The 15,070-nt window shown below is 46.8% G+C and overlaps 1 protein-coding gene across 5 annotated transcripts in view; it reads left to right on the top strand.

The window, feature by feature from the left end:
- ANKRD6 (ankyrin repeat domain 6) overlaps positions 1 to 15,070 on the top strand; it is a 176,989-nt gene that overhangs the window by 85,861 nt on the left and 76,058 nt on the right. Inside the window, exon 1 of one of the 5 annotated variants that reach the window (XM_053664941.1) lies at positions 10,480 to 10,495. The exons of the other annotated variants lie outside the window; for them this stretch is intronic. The gene's annotated coding sequence lies outside the window, so the exon portion shown is untranslated. Of the gene's footprint in view, positions 1 to 10,479; positions 10,496 to 15,070 lie in introns of those variants that run through there. 5 annotated transcript variants of the gene reach the window in all.

Raw genomic sequence — 15,070 nt, 5'->3', positions numbered from 1 at the left:
TGATGAGGGACAGAAGCCTTCAGTAGAGGGAATGGGAAAAGGGAGATTTCAAAATTGACTCCAAATTTTTAGACTAGCAGAGTTGCGATAGGAACACTGGAGGAAGTTCGGTCTTAGATTTGTAGAGCTGAGGTGCTTTTGAGACGTCCACGTGGGAATGATAAGGGGGCAGTTGGACACACGGGTCAGGAGTTTGGAGGAGAGATTTGGGGTGGAGATAAGAATTTGAGAGTGTCGGGCCTACAGATAGTAAGAGTACTTAGTGTATGGCCTGGCATATTTTAAATTCTTGATAAATAGTTTTAAATAAAAAACAAATAAATTGTGGTATAAACTGTTTTATTACCATGAGCTAGAGCAGGGTTCAGGGATAGTGCATGACCATTTCTTTAGAAAGGTTATCTGTTGGGGAGGAAATTAGTAGAACGTATCTCAGTCCAACAGAAATGATTCTTTGAATCTTATGACATTTTGTGTGTGGGTAATTGACTTTCCAAGTAAGAATTTTGGAAAGAGGTTGGGAAATGATCTCAAGCTATGAGAGTAAGAGGAAATTTGATGCCTCTTTACATTTAAAAAAAAGTCTTATTTATTTATTATCAGAGGGGAACAGAGGGAGGAAGACAGAAACATCAGTTGTTGCCCCTCGTGGGCCCCCTGACTGGGGAGTGAGCCGACGACTTCCAGTCTGTGGGAGGATGCCCAACCCACTGAGCCACCCCCGCCAGAGCTCCTCCCTCCATCTCCTGGAAAGCCCTGCAGCGCACAGCTGCCTGGTCTGTCGCTGCGTAGCCCACAGAACCAGCTGGCAGCTATCTACACAGATGCTCCAACAGGAGTGTGCTGCTTATGCTCGGCTGCGGGTCTGTCAGCCTCACAACAAACAGCAAAGACTCAACAAGTATCTTAGCAATTACCACAGCTAAACCACGAAGGATGAGAAAGATGAGGACCCAAGGTCATATTGAAATCGTCTTCTGTCCAAACTTGCCATGACTATTTCCTAGATGATTAATGGCTTTTGCTGAGTCCTGAGGGATGGCCAGATGAGCCAAGGAGTATTCCCTTGGACTTTGAATTCTGTGCTGCAGGGTGGAAGGGTGAGTGAACCCAGCGCTTCTTGTTTTGCGAGAACAAGAGCAGAGACTGTTTGTAAAGAACATCCAATTAGCCCTGGTTGGTGAGACTCAGTGGATTGAGTGCTGGCTCGCAAACCAAAGGGTCGCTGGTTCGATTCCCAGTCAGGGCACATGCCCGGGTTGCAGGTCTGGTCAGGTCCCCAGTAGGGGGCACCTGAGAGGCAACCACACATTGATGTTTCTCTTCCCCTTTTTCTCCCTTCCCTTCTGTCTAAAATAAATAAATAAAATCTTTTAAAAAGGACAGCCAATTATATGAGCTTTAGTTATGACAGTACTTGCCGTTAGTTTGCGTCAGGAAAAGAGTAGGTATATAGATACAGAAAATATTGGCTTAATAAACATTTTCCCTCCCACATCCTCTTTTTTAAAAACATAGTTCTCAAACTATCACAGGAGATAACTTGCTGAGAAATATGAAGATTTTATTTAATGTTGTCCTGGTTTTCAGAACTCCATTTTAAAGAAGCAAAGTATTCAAAGTCAATGTTTGAGTACTCACTGTTTGCCAGGCTGGGGCTCCGGTGGTCCTGTTCTCTTGGAGCTCACAGTCCCTCCCAGGAGACAGACATTAAGCAAGTAATTAATTGCAAGTCTGATGAGGATCATGAAAAGAAACCCACAAGGTGCAAATGGATGTACCTGGACTGGTGGGTCAGGAAAGGTCTCTCTGGGAAAGGGACATCTGGACTCAGGCTTCTGAGACGGGTGAGAATTATGGACGAGAATGAGGGGAGGGGTTCCAGATGGAGGAGGCAGCGTGTTGACGAGCCAGGACCCGAGAGTGCAGCGAGCCCCAAGAGGTGAGTCTGGACTCACCTGAAAAGGTGAGGCAGCAGCCCTGAACCTTGGCGAGAATTGGGGCTTTTATTCTCAGGGCAACCAATATGCTGTGACAGCTTTTAAGAATGGAAGTGACATGACCATATGTGTATATATTTTTTTAAATTTATTTATTTATCTTTAGAGGGGAAGGGAAGGAGAAAGGGAGAGAAATATCAATGTTTGGTTGCCCTTTGTGCGCCCCCTGCTGGGAACTGGCCTGCAGGGAACCGGCCTGCAACCCAAGCATGTTCCCTGACTGGGAATCGAACCTCAATTGTCTGGTTCACAGGCCCGAGCTCAATCCACTGAGCTACACCAGCCAGGGCCCATATCTATATTTTTAACAGAGCACTCTGGCCTCAGTGAGACAAAGCCAGAGAAGGCGTACCAAGTCTGGCTGGCAGGCTGTGCTCCTCGGGCAGACGAGAGGCGAAGCTGTGGATTAGGGCGGAGGTGATGGGGCCCGGACCAGAGTGACTGCAATGGGGCTGGAGGACACTGGGTGGATCAGGTGTGTTTAACTTTGCAAAAATAATGTTTGTCTAATTACTTATATATTTTTTCTTATAGAAAATCTCAAAATATAAACATAAAAAAGAAAATAAGGCACCCAATCTCATCCCCTGGGGAGTTGCATTATTCATTTGGTGTAAACCCTTTGACTCTCTCTTTTATACATGTATAATATATATTCACTTTAAAAATAAATTTATATACAGGGGTGGGCAAAAGTAGGTTTACAGTTATAATACAAAGAAATAATATAATAACTAATAAATAATGATACAAGAATAAACTGTTTCACACACTATTGTAAACCTACTTTGCCCACCTCATATTATTTTACAGCCTATATATAGTATACACATTGTTTTATAACTTGTTCTTCCGATTATATCTCTTCTAGCCTTCAGTGTAAGTTCTTGGCCTCTGCCGATCATTGAAATGCTTCAGTATCAATTTGCACGTTTCTCTAGAAAGAAGCCCCTATCAGTATATATACAAAGAACCAGGGCCTCTTTGCAGAGCCTGCCATTCACAGTCCTGAATGGAGTTAATTTCTGGCCTGGAAGAAGGTCTACATGATAAGTTGGCTTCTGAGTCATAGAAGAAGGGGCCTTGGGAGCTTGGGAGAAGCTCCAGTCGCCAGAGCTGTGCTGTAGGGCAGGCAGCCACTGCTGGGGGCTTCTCCAGGCTGTTGCTGGGGCTGGTGAGATGTTCACAGGGCTCATTTGCATCTCTTAGTGGTCTAAGGAAAAGCATGTCATAGAATGAGAATGAACTGCCAAATAGTTTCCTACCCAGTGAGCTGGAGCAGGCATACTCCCTCAAGACCTGCTGAGGGAGAGGTTAAGAAATGAAGTACTAAAAATAATATACAGGGTGGGACAAAAGGAGGTTTACAGTTGTGAGTATGGGAAACACAGTTTATTGTTATAGTATTATTAATTATTGTGTTATTTTCCACATGAATGACTGTAGATGCTGCTTGATTGTGTGCGAGAACATTGCACATGATTGCATGTGTTCTGCTTTACTACAGCTAGCAGCACCGCAGGTCTGCACGGGCATCGGCACAAACACACAAGTAATGAGTCACGCTAGGGCTACTGTGTCACCAGGAGATCGAAATTCTTCAGCTCCATGATAGTCTGACGAGACTACCATCACACATGCAGTCCCTCGTTGACCAAAACACCGTTATGTGGCGCAGGGCAATTTTCACTTATCAGCTGTGTTAACGTGCACTGTACCAGAGTCCTGTACCACAGGTCTCGGGGAGGGTGTGCAGGGAGACTAGGCGGTCAGCTCTGCATTAGACAAAATTCACTTCTTCCCTTCGCTCTCCGCGAGGCTGTTGGCTTCTTTGCACTGGTGAGCAGCTGTCTTCATGGGAGAGGCTGGGAAAAAGGCTGCTCCTGTTAAATATAAAGACGGAGTTTGCCTTCAAAGACCCATGCAAAGGATGGAAGGAGATGTTTTAAGAAGGCTTTTTCTGTTATTGGACCAGCTTATGGGTGGAGGGCCTTCAAGCTCTTTGAGGGGAAGGGGGGTATACATACTCAGGTATATCACAAGAAGTGACAAAACCAAGCATTGAACTTTTTTTTTTACACAAAACTGAAGTACTGCTCCATGGCCCCAAGGGGCCAGTTCTTTTTATGTGTCTCATCTCAGTAGTTTACTCTTGTCCTGCCCAGAGGAGAGAACTCAGGTCCCTTCTGACCCGGAGTTCCTCAGTTTCACTGTAACTGTGCCAGGTTTGATGTAGCAGCATTTGCAGTGTGCCTAGGCCGTCAGCCCCAAACTGCTCTGTGCTCAGTTTGTTAGTGGCTGGCGAATAGAGTTTCATTTATTCATTTAACAACCACTTAGGATACTACTGTGTTAGGTGCTGAGTGCCCAGAAATAAATATTTTGAAGTCACTGCCCTCAAGGAGTTCATAGCGTAAATGAATCTTTTGTGGCTGGGCTGGTAATCTAACATCAGAGAGTAAGCCTAATGCTAAATTCTCCTATCTCTGGTGGCTAGTAATGGTGCAATCTGTCCAGCTACAGAATATGCTTCTGTAATGAAATTAGCTCATGTGCAATTGGGTTAAGGTGAATAATGGCAGTTTATATGCTTTTCACCCTATTAAGAGGACCAAAATAGCAGGAGTAGAATTAATAACCTTCAGCAGGAAAGGAAAGTGCCCTCAGCTCAACTTCTGCACCTGTAAGAACTCTTTCTGCTCTGTTTTAAGAAATTTAAAATGAGTGCCTGTGCCCAGGGTTCCATTCCTAGAGAGTCGCGCCCCTGCCCTTGAGGGGTCTCAGCCGGCAGCTAGTCTGAGTCCTCCTCCATCTTCTCTGTGCCTGGGAAACCAGCATGTCCATCTTACTGCTGGTCCTTTTAATATTTCCCACAGAAACTCTTTGCTTCCATCAGCTACTGGTTTATGTCTAGAGTATTAACTGTGCGTGTGTGTCTGTGTGTGTTGTTGCACGTGTGCTCCAGTTACCACAGGCTTCGAGTGGTCTTGCGCCGTCTGCCCCATCCTGTATTTCCCACGAGCCCTGGTGCTGCCATCCCGAGAGCCAGGCTGGTCAATGTCCTTGAACCAAGGATGGGGGAGTCCCGGCCCTTCCATTCCCTCTGCAGTAGGCTGTTGGACAGACACGAGCAGAGCAAGGACAATGGGCCAGGAACAGAAAGTCACCAGGGCGGAAAGCCCCAGGTGCCTAGCAACGGCCCAAACTGGGGAAACAAGGACCTTGCCCCTGGAGTAACCTTTCCTCCCCTGTGTATGACCATATCTCTGGTCATGTGGTTTAGACCCCTTGACCTTTCACATCACTGGTCATGAAGTTCAGACCCTCCCCTGACGCCCCCCCCCCTGAAATGTGGCTCCTCAGATTGTGGCTCCAGCCAGAGAGTGGGATGGCTGGGAGCCCACCCCTTTCCCAGTGGTTCAGATACTGCAGGGAAATTCATACCTTGCTTACCATTTCCTGAATTGGCCATGGGGCAAGGGCTCATCCGTCTTAATGTCATATGGGAAGAGAGACTGAGGGCTGCTTTGGAATACCTTTCTATTTGGACGGACCCTGCGGTGACCTTCAGTGGGCAGCAACATGCCTGCAGGGGTGCACGAGTTAAGTGACCTAGTTTACTTCAGGCAGACAGAGCCTCAGTGGTCTTCACTGGGCGCAGCTCCCCGAGGGCATGAGGCTGGCCACTCACAGAGCTCCCCCTTGGGGCCAGTCGAGGCCAGCAGGAGGGCCGGGTTGGAGGAGTAAAGAATACGGCACACTTGGCCAGGAGGGCTTGCTTTGAAAATGTCCTCAAGATAAATACATAATCTGATTGTGGAAGACCTGCTTGTGGGGGCGGAGAGTTTCCAGTAACAGCCCACAGCCGTGTCTCCCAGCTCGACCATTGTCTTCCTGCCCCACAGTGGCAGATGATTGAAAAACTGGGGGTTACTTTGAGGAGCAAATCTGTTTATTAAACCTCTACATTTCAATGTCAAGAGTTTAAAAGATGGTTGCATTTGTCTACACCACACACAAGAAAAATGCCCAGCTTATAGTCAGTTTGCTTTCCGAGTTGTAAGTGAAGGACTCCTGGTCAATCACTGTTGCTCTGCGCCCCAGAGAGCCTGCCTTGTCTGCCGGATCCAGAGGTGGCTCAGTGTACCTGTGACCACACACCCACCTCCCTGGTGGGTGGGGAGGTGTGCTCCGTTCTGGGAACTCAGCCAAAGTTCTGATCTGTTCTTTGTCTATATTCCTGTTTTCACAAGTTATGACACAGGCTGAGGACAGGAGATAGAAGACTCGTTAAAAGGAAAGATACTAGCAAATAAATAGATACGTTCAGAATGAAGAACCAGTGAATCCATTGTACTAGCAAGTATTTTCTTTGAAGGAGAATAAGACATTCACATCTAGCTGTGATGATCAAAACTTGTCAGTAGTTCGTGGATCCTTCTACTGCACCTTCCCCGCACCCTGGCCCAGTCCAGCGTCTAACATCTGCTCATGCTGTGACAGCCATCAGCCCACACCGATGTCCCCCTGGCTCTGCCACGGCCCCACCCCTCCACTCTTCGTGCTGCAGCGTGGCAGACCATGTAAAAATCGCAGATCTGGCCGTGGGACTCCCTGTAAAATGCTCTCCCAGGGCTCACCATTGCCCCATCCACCTCCCTTGCCCTCACATCCCATGAGTTGCCCACTCCGGGATCACGCACCACCACCTCATCTCTCCTTACTCCCTGTAGTATTGGGGTTCTCGAGAGAGACAGATCCATGTGGTGTGTGTGCATGTCCGTTTATTGTAAGGAATTGGTTAACGTGATTATGGAGGGTGCCAATCCCAAATTCTTCAAGGTGGGCCAGCAGGCTGCAGACCCAGGCTGATATTTCAGTTGCAGGCTGAGGCAGTCTGCTGGAGAATTCTCTCTTACTTGGGGAAGGTGTCTTTTTTATTCAGGCCTTCAGTTGATTGGATGAGACCCACCCACATTGCCCAGAGCAATCTGCTTTACTCAGAGTCCACTGATTAACATGTTAATCTCATAAAAAAAACCACAGAAAAATCCAGAACAATGTTTGAATAAACACCTGTGCACCCTGTTGGCCCAGCCAAGTTGACATCTAAAATGAACCGTAACACTCCCCCTTGGCTTCTTGTCATCTGTCCACGCTGGACTTCTTCCAGTTTTCCTAAAGTGCTGGACTCGGGGCCTTGCACATGCTGTGTCTTCCGCCTGGAGTGCTTTTAAACCGGGCCCGTCTTCATTCACCCATCGCGCGTCAGCCGAAATTCCATTTACTTAGAGAAAACTTCCCTGATCTCCCTGGCCAGGTTTATTCTCTCAGATACACATTGCCAGAGCACACTAAACTTCTACTGTCACACTTAGAGTTACTTAGTTACTTGTTCAGTGGTAGCCGTCGCACTAGACTTCAAACTCCGTGAGGGCAGGAAGCATTATGTGTTTTGCTGTTGTATGTCGGGCATTTACTGGCTGTTCAAAGATCATCCAATGAATGAATATATTGAAAGTATACACTGTAGCCCTGGCTGGTGTGGCTCAATGGATTGAGTGCCGGCCTGCAAACCCAAGGATCACCAGTTCGATTCCCAGTCAGGGCACCTGCCTGGGTTTCGGGCTGGGTCCTCACTAGAGGGTGTGTGAGAGGCAACCACGCATTGGTGTTGCCCTCTCCCTCCTTCCCTCTCTCTCTAAAATCAGTCAGTCAATCTTTAAAAAAAAGAAGGTGTACACTGTATTAAAAGCTTACAAAATACAAGGCTTTTAACCATGCATACAGCCCCGTGAAGTAAATACTATTTCCACGTTTGCAGACAGGTCCACATAGGTTAGGGACTTGCTGAGAGTCATGTTCCTAGTATTATCCGAGCTTCAAATAAAATAATAAATGTCACCACTGGCACTGACAGCAGCCAATAAGGGTCAGGCACTGTCTGCCCCTTTGATGACTTACAGCAACCAAAGGGGCAGGTGGTCCTGAAATGCCCTGCAGTTTACCCTGGAGCATGGCGTCTGCACAGAGTCTGGGATTCCAGGGGAGGCTGGTCCCCTCTGCACCCTGTCGTCTTTGCTGGACCATTTTCAGCTCTCCTCTGCCCAAGTAATTAAGGGCAAGTTAGCAAGTCCGTTGGCCAAACAGATGTCCAGTTGAGGAGCAGAATGCTGCTCTCCCCTTCTCGAAGGTACCCCTAATCTGTACCAGAACCCCCTTGCCTCCAGCCACCGTGAATGTGTGTGGAGAAGCGCTTCTCTTCATGATCACAGTACTGTACACAAAGCAGCCCTCTCTCCCCATCTCCCCTTAGGTCTACGTAGTAGGGGTTGTGGGGCAAATCAAGTTCTCTGGGTTGGCATCTCAGTGACCTGGGGAAGGGATGTGTGTGCGTGCGTGTGTGTCTGTTTGGGAGGGTGGATATCAGATAGTATCTGGTGCCAATAAATAATGAGATTTGGTTTTCTGAAATCCAGTACATACATGTATATTTTGAGGTTCTGTCTTCCCAATGTAACTTGAAAACACCTTTGCAATCCCAGGATACGGGGGCATTGTTAGCTAAATGCCTCTTCATTGTGTTAAATTTCAAACTGACAACACCTTAGGAGACTTAATTCCCCAGATGATGAGGCAGGGCTCCCCCCCCCCCCCCCACCAAGTCACAATATTAACAGTGCAACCAAATGTGGCTCTGCTGTAAAAGAGTTTCATTTCCAAAGACATTCAGACAGTTTTACGGCTGACTTGCAGCATTTGTCTCTAACCACTGAATTAATACCATGTTGTCATCCCTATGGATTCTTGCTGACAGTCGAAGGACAGGTGAGTTGTAGGAAGTACAAAGCTTTTCAATTAATTTATGATCCTGTTTGGTGTAAAGCCTATAATTACTTTGTGGTTGTTGCCGTTGCCAAGAAAAAAGAAAAGTTTAAAACCTGTCTTATGGAAAAGTACTTTTTTGAACTTGAAAGGTAGCATAGGTTGAAAAAAAAAGATTATGTCTCCCCCGCCCCCTTCAGAGGGGAAGTGGGGAAGAGTGAAGATTTCTGGCTTATTCTTTTTCCTAAGCAGCAATTTTGTAGTGTACATACTTATTGATGAACAGGGCAATCATTTGGTCTTTAAACCCTATTTTTACATTCTTAATGAGACACCTCACACCCAATTCATTTGCTCTTTCATTCCTTCATCCATTCATTAGTTCAACAAATATTCCTAAGTGCCGCAGTGCCCAGGGGCTGTTCCAGGCTTGGGGGTAGAGTGGTGAGCAGGGGAGGGAAAGGCTCCTCCCTCTTGGACTCCCGTGGGATGGGGGTGACTGGGTGCAGACAATACACAAATAAATAAATTAACAAACAGGGTGATGCAAGTGGTGTTGACTGTTGTGCAAACAACAGGAATCGGTGATGTGACGAAGTATGTGGCTGCTGGGGAAGGAGGCAGCTAGTCCATGCCGACCTGCCCAGGCAATCTAGACTCGGACACTAATGCCTGAGAAGGGTTCCCCACACCCACCCCACCTACCTGGTTTTGCAAGGTGCTGCTGCACACTTGGCAGGTGGAAACAGAAGCCTTTGCAAGAACCTGGCAAATCATTAGCAGGACTCTCTTTGGGCTCCTCGTTCAGCTAAGTAGAGCATATAGCTTCTTTAGGGAAAAGACAAGAAAGCATCGAAAGTCTTAAACAAGAGTAAGGTTCCCCAATCGCTGCCTTAATCAAATTCATTATAACTAAATATATATTTAAAACATTTTTATAATTAACTTAATTTTGGTGTAAGTAATAATATTTGAATTCCTTCCTGATGTCTAAGGGCATCTTGATTTAGGAGATGGGGAGACTTGAGCACCCTGATGTAAATCTTCAGCTCTCATTAAGTGTTTGTTCTGAGTAAACCCCAAATGCCTGTGATATAAATAGGGCAACATTTCTAAGGATTAGCCACCCTGGGCAAAATACATGGTTTGAAAAATGGTGCTACCATAGGCTCTCTGCATGTCTCTCCAGCCACTGTATTTTGACAGCTAAGACAATGAGATAAAAACAAACAAATGTTTAACACCTACACACGCATACAAGTGCAAGCAAATGCAGAAAGATCAATGCAGAAATGTGAGTTTGTACTTTTGGCTTCATGATTAATCTGGGCCGTGATGCAGGGATGGTTGCCTGGCGGCGCTCCTGCCCACTGCCAGGACAGAGTACATGGATCACTCTTGCCGCTTCCCTGGGGCCTCTGCAGAGGGCACCTGGCAGCGGTGACCAGTAACTGAGGGCCTTGCTCCACAGACTGGTTGCATGGAGACCAGATCTAGAGGCAAAATGCATTTATTCTGAAAGAACTTGGACTATCCTTGACCTAACATGGAAAGTCAATGCCTTGTTGGAGTTAAGAAGGCAGCCTCACACAGCTGTTCAGAGCAGACACCCTGGGATTTGACAGCTGGGTCACATCCTGACCCTGCAGCCTACCACCTGTGTAGTTCTGGTAAGTGGCCTGACCTCTCTCTCATTTATGAAATGTGGGTCATCATAGGGCCAAACCCTTGTGTTGTCAAGAAGGTTAAATGGACACCTTACCACACTTCATGACCCAGGGTAAAAAGCTCAGTAAATGTTAGCTTTTTTATCATTGCCACCATCATGGTTACTGGGTTCTACCTGGTGTCCAGGTGGGGCTGCTTTTGCCCTTTTGTGTTGTAACCTGCCTGTCCTCTGCGAAGCACCGGGAAAGCCGCATCCCGGGGAATGGAGCTGCTGCTGGGAGGAGAGCCTGTGCTGCTGTGAACTTGACTCAGGAAGTGGCATCATTCTCAGGAGTCTCCAAGCCGTGGAATGCGCTCTCGGAGACAGGCTGCTGGGGTTGTCCTCCGTGTGGCCCTGGTGTGCAGAAAAAGACATGTCTGGGAATTTTTTAAGGAATGTAGCTGATCCAGTAGGAGTTGTCTCCAAAGGCTTTTCTTTCAGGCTAACTTGAATGTGTGTGTGCGTGTGTGTGTGTGCATGCGTGTATCAAATGTGTGTCTCAGAGTTGTTGGGGGCCGTCTGTGAGCCCACCACTGTACTAATCATCACCTGTGGACTGGATCGTTTGTACATATGTCCTACAGTTTTTTTAAATGTCTTTTAAAAATAATAGCCTTTGTCACTGTCTATTTTCTCAATTATTTAAAAACATTTATTTATTATGAAACATTTCAAACACAGCAGCAGAAACGATAGCACAGTGGGCCTCGGCTTCAACAGTCTTCAGAGTGTGGGCAGTCTGATTTCATCTGCACCTCTCTCCCCCAGCCCCAGGTTGTTCTGGGCAAATCCCAGACAGCACGTCATTTCTTCCTGTGAATACTTCAGTTCCTATCTCTAAAGGCACTCTTCTGTCAAAATAAACCCCACACTATATCACACATTAAAAAATTAACAATTACTTTCTCCTATCATAAAATATTAGCAGTTATTCACATTTTTCTGATCATCACATAAATTTTTAAGTTTATTTTAAGTGGAATTTGAAGAAGGTCCAGGGACAGGCTGTTCCCCTCTAACAAGAGGAGCTGCTTCTGCTGGGTCAGGGGGATTGGGCAGTTCGGGTGGTGGGGTTGCCCACCAGCAGGCCCGATGGCACGTCTCAGCTTTATCTGAGTGTAAGCTCTCACCCTCTAGGTCCTGCCCCAGGTGTGCAGTCCCACTGCACGGTGTCGGAGAAAGTCCACCTGAGGAGAGGTGCTGTGCAGTTCTGCTGGTTGGTAGCTCAGGTGGCCACAGTAGCCAATGAGGTGGAGTTGAGAGAATTATGAAGTGGTGGTGCCCAAGAGGTGTCCAAAATGAGGGCTCTCCACGAGACTTTGTTTATAGGATGAGGTCAGAGAAATACTGCACTTTAACCCATAACTTCCTGTGTGACATTCTCAGGTCTATAGGAGGCCAGATGTTGCTGTACAGTGTCTCCAACCCCCCAAAATAGATGGAATTTTGAAGGAAGCAATATTGAATAGAGTCAAACACATTGTCTTGGCTGATAACAACAATAGCAACAGTACTAGTGGTTACCATTTGCAGTGGGCTCTCTGTATGTATGAGCTAAGTTTCTTCTGATTCAGCCAGCTACAGATTGAAATATTAGTAAAAAAGAATCCCAGAAATCTCCAAAAAGCAAAACCTGAATTTTCCACACACCAAACAATTTGAATCCACGCAAATGAACTGATGTGTAGGCATACCCTGCTGTAGTCTATATGCCAATATAGGTTATATGCAAATACTATGCCAATTTATATAAAGGACTCAGGCATTCAAGCATTTTGTTATTTGTGGGTTTCAGAGATATGAGGGATGGCTGTACTGGCCATTACTAAAAGCTGGCTTCTATATACATTCTAGATACATTATCTAATGTTCTTATATACTATCTCATTTAATTTCTATCACAGTTCTATCAGGTAGATAATATGCTTACTTGACAAAATAGTTGAGAAGTTAAGTAGTTCTCTATAGTAAAATAACCAGTAAGGAGTGGACCCTAAATTAATCTCACTCTAAAATGGCAACCAATTCATTTTTTAGGAGCTATGTTGACTCCCCAACAAAGCCATTGAAAATTTAAGGGAAGAAGTGTATATAAATGTGTATACCAGTCACGAGTTTTCATATGTATGCAGCTAATATCTGGGAAAAGGAACAGTACAAATAGCCAACCGTATTGCAAAAGTTCTGCAAGTTGGGGGGGGGAGCTGAAAGCAGTATATGAGTTAAAGATTTCATCAAACCACATTTAGGAGAAAAGAAACGAGGAAAGCAGCAAAAGGAAGCCCTTCTCACACAGGCCCCGTTTACCCTGAGTGGCAACCTGAGGCTGCAGCACAGAGACAGGTCAGGACGGGAGCGGAGGGGGGGGGGGAGGGCAGCCACCCCGCAGCCAGCCCTCCTTCAGCCCTGGCGCGTGTAGGGCATGTGCGGAACTGCCCCTCCCGAAATGTTGTGTTTTACAGAACTTCTGATGTGTGGGGCGCTGTTGGCATTGCTAAGCGTGATAACTAAAAAGATGCTATCACAGCTCATTATTTGTGGGGAGGGTTACATATAAAATGTTCCAGCAGCACATTGAAGCAGGTGGAGGGGCAGTAGTGGGTCTGGCGATCGCTGGATCTTGCAGTCAGAAACCTCCATTATCACACGTTTCTCCTGCTGCTTCCAGCAGGAGCCAGCGTGCGGAGGGGCTTTGCCTTTGCTTTGGCCTGAGCCCCCGTGTTAGTGTCCTTGCCGGTGCTAGAGGACAGAGGGGCAGGGGTGGAAGCCGTTTCTCTGCTTGTTGATGTTTCCTCTTTGTGACGGGCTTTTCTCCTTCTGACTGAACAGCAAACCTCACCAGTTTCACTCCTCACCTGAGATTATACAGATGGTTATGTCCTCCAGCAGGTCTGATTGAAGTCATTAATGAATGTATCCCAGGAATGTCAAAAGGCATGTTGGCTGAGGGCCAGTTTTGACTTTTGTCACTCGAACGTCAATAATAGTTTATTGGAAACTTGTCTGTGTGCCATCACTGTGCCAAACCCTTTGTTCATTGCCTTGTTTGGTCTCACAGTAGCTATTTGAGGTCATTCCCCGGTAACTCCGTCTCACAGAGCTGGAGCCTGAAACCTAGAGGGCCGCCGTGACCCCACAGTGTAGCGCATGTGGCCGATCGGCGTCCGTCCGTCTGCCTTCCCTGCCCTGGCTCATAACCAGGTATGTTTCTAAGTGAGCCATGTCACTCGGACCATAAAATTCATTCTTAAAGTATACAATTTAGTGCTTTTTAGTGTACTCACAAAGACATGCAAGCATCGCTACTGTCTTAATTCCAGAATGTTTTTCATCACCCCGAAATATATTAGTCGAGACTGCACTGGGTAGAACACTTCTGGTTTGGGAAGGGGTGGGACCTGGGGGCTGGGAAGGACTGACCTGGAGCCCCCTCACTCCCAGCTCCTTATCAGTAACTGCGCTCACTGTCTTTTCACATTCTTCCTCCTTTGTCCCTCCCCCTCCCCACCTTTAACCTTTTTTTTTTCTTTATCACTTTTTTCTACCATGGTCTTTGTTTAAACATTGGGCTAGATATAAATGAGTATCAAAGAAGTGATCTGCCTGAAGGTGCAGAATGCAAGGTACTGTCCTCCCCAAGGTCTTGGTCCCCAGCCCCTGAGAGCAAGCCAAGATCAAGGGTGAAAGCCCCGCCACTTACCATAGTGAATCCAGGCTTGGGGTTGGCTGAAGAGAAAGCCTAGCCTGGTGCTCTGCGGGACTGACCACAGAGGGAGGGCACAGCTTCTCCTCCCCCCACCGCCCCTGACTCTTCAACTGAAGGGTCTCTGGCTTCCTGATGTCTCAGCTTGGCCCTGTCTCCTGAAGACTGCTGAAGGCCCACTAATTAAATATATTTTCATTGTGGAAGTAATTTGACTATGATAATGGTGAGAATATTCTGAAATACATAACTATTTTAAGACTGTTCAAAACCCTTGGGCACGAATGTCTCTGGGGCTGGTTCTGGGTGTGTAGAAGCAATTCAAGGTCACTGTCGTGTCTGTTCCCGCTGCCTTCGCTGTAGGCACCTCTTCTCCTTGTACACTTGAGACAGAGTTTTAATTCCGAGTAATGCACACCAACACGATGATGACAATTTGGTCTGTTGGTCATTTAATGTAATTACTGGCAAAAGAATTTGGTGGACCAAATTTACTTATGGTTAATTTATGAGTGAAACTTAAAGATTTGAACAATAACTAATTTGAGAGAATTCTTAGCTGGGGAATATCCAGGGTTTGGGAGCAGTGTAATGTGAGGGGGGAGGCTGACTTCGGGCCTTCCCATGAAGCCCGCTGTCCAGCTGATGCGTGCTCACCTTCCGGAGGTTGGAGCCCGCCAGGCAGGAGTGCGTGTCCTGAGTGCACATGTCTGACTGTCGCTGGGTGATGACAGGAGTGTGGGGGAGAACTGCAGAGCCTCCCCCATGGCCAGCTCTCCTCAACGTCCTAGTTCCCCCCCCCCGCGGGGACACTTGATCCCAGCAAAGCTGTGT

Source organism: Artibeus jamaicensis, unplaced genomic scaffold (genome assembly GCF_021234435.1).
Source record: "Artibeus jamaicensis isolate MK-2021 breed Jamaican fruit bat unplaced genomic scaffold, CSHL_Jam_final contig_387, whole genome shotgun sequence".
Taxonomy (NCBI): domain Eukaryota; kingdom Metazoa; phylum Chordata; class Mammalia; order Chiroptera; family Phyllostomidae; genus Artibeus; species Artibeus jamaicensis.
This window is presented reverse-complemented; position numbering and strand designations above follow the sequence as displayed.